This window comes from Lolium rigidum, chromosome 1 (genome assembly GCF_022539505.1).
Source record: "Lolium rigidum isolate FL_2022 chromosome 1, APGP_CSIRO_Lrig_0.1, whole genome shotgun sequence".
NCBI classification, from domain to species: domain Eukaryota; kingdom Viridiplantae; phylum Streptophyta; class Magnoliopsida; order Poales; family Poaceae; genus Lolium; species Lolium rigidum.
The window spans coordinates 195,159,292-195,161,492 of record NC_061508.1 but is presented as its reverse complement, the minus strand read 5'-3'; positions in this window follow the sequence as shown (position 1 = coordinate 195,161,492).

Sequence of the window (2,201 nt, the reverse complement as noted above, 5' to 3'; positions counted from 1 at the left end):
TTCATGGCGAAGAATGAAACTGCTTCGTTCATCATTATTATGGTTGGAAATAGAAAATGCTTCATGTGGTAATTGGTATAGAGAGTGGATTTGTTGCCACCGGTTGGCACTGCCCCCCCTTGGCTGCCTTCGGATGGTGCGTTTGAGATTGGTGCTGACAGCCCCGGCCCGGGACGCGATGCATTTAACACTAGCCAAAAGCTGTTGAACAGTACTCGAATCCCTAATTAGGCGCCGATGTGTAAATGATCTGCAGAACGATGCAGCGTGAGATTCGCTGCATGTACCAGCCTTTTGCACTGTTGTGACATTTGTTTTCATCCGCAGCATTGAGTGCGAAGCAGTCCAAACACTATTTTCTGCATGCATTGCACATTTCAAGTACTACCACTGCGCGTTTCATGTATGCATACGTATCTATATCCACCCCACTAGCTAAGCTGCATGCACATCGTTCTCTTCTCTACTACTCAGCCAAACTAGTCCATGCACGTAGCCTGCTAGTACTACCACTTGACAAAAATTAGCAATGCGGTGCATGCATACACTACATATTGATTGTGGAAAGATACTACACATTGATGGCTGACAATCTGTCCACGGCACGCTGCGCACTCTCCCAACCAGCAGTGTTCCCCGTTCACTCGCGCAGGCATCGTCAGGGATGAGACTTTGACTAAGCATCCACACTCGGGAAACCTGTCATTGCCACTTAGGTAGCCTGCAGAATCTGACTAAATTCAGCATGCGCCCCGCTGTGTACTGCAGGTGATTTGCAGGTCTGGCCCTGATTAATGCATGCGCTTGATTCCATCTCATGATGTCAGCACGAATCGCAAAGCGTGAGCTGACGGCATCGGGAGGGGGTAGTGCCACCGGGTGGCAACACCTTATTTTGCAATTGGTATAATGTCTTGAATAATTTGATACTTGGCAATTGTTGTGCTCGTATAGATCATGTTTAAGCTCTTGCATCATGTACATTGCACCTATTAATGAAGAACTACATAGAGCTTGTTAAAATTTGGTTTGCATGATTGTTCTCTCTAGAGTCTAGATATTTTCTGGTTAAGGTGTTTGAACAACAAGGAGACAACGTAGAGTCTTATAATGCTTGCAATATGTTCTTATGTAAGTTTTGTCATGTACTCGGTTCATACTTGTGTTTGCTTCAAACAACCTTGCTAGCCTAAGCCTTGTATTGAGAGGAATTCTTCTCGTGCATCCAAATCTTTGAGCCAAAAACTATGCCATTTGTGTCCATCATACCTACCTACTACATGGTATTTCTTTGCCATTCCAAAGTAAATTACTTGAGTGCTACCTTTAAAATTCTATTCTTTGTCTTTGCAATATATAGCTCATGGGAAAATAGCCTTAAAAACTATTGTGATAAAGAATATGTAGCTTATGTATCTTATTTCTTATAAGTTGCTTGTTGAGCGGTAACCATGTTTACGGGACGCCACCAACTATTAAACCTTTGTTGAATATCATGTGAGTTGCTATGCATGTTCTTCTTGTCTGAAGTAAGGGTGATTTATCATGATCAAATGGTTTGAGTATGCATATTGTTAGAGAAGAACATTGGACCGCTAACTAAAACCATGAATCATGGTGGAAGTTTCAGTTTGGACATCGATCCTCAATCTCTTATGAGAATATTATCTGTTGTTGAATGCTTATGCATTAAAGAGGAGTCCATTATCTGTTGTCTATGTTGTCCCGGTATGGATGTCCTAAGTTGATATCTATCAAAAACGAGAAATCAAATGGGATTTATCTCCTTGGACCTTTGTACAGGCGGCATAGAGGTACCCCTTTGTGACACTTGGTTGAAACATATGTTATACAATGATAATCCATGTAAATCCAAGCTAATTAGGACAAGGTGCGAGCACTATTGGTAATCTATGCATGAGGCTTGCAACTTATAAGATGTCTTATACATAACACATATGATTTATTACTACCGTTGACAAAATTGTTTCTATGTTTTCAAAATGAAAAGCTCTAGCACAAATATAGTAATCCATGCTTCCCTCTGCGACGGACCATAGGTATTTCCTACATTCGTATCCGACTCAACCTGTGTCGGATACCCTCCAACTTCCTCCTCATTCCATGGATAACTCTGGTGCTGGGACGTGGCATCTTCATTCATCTCCCCATCATAATACGTCTGTGGTACTATGAGTTCC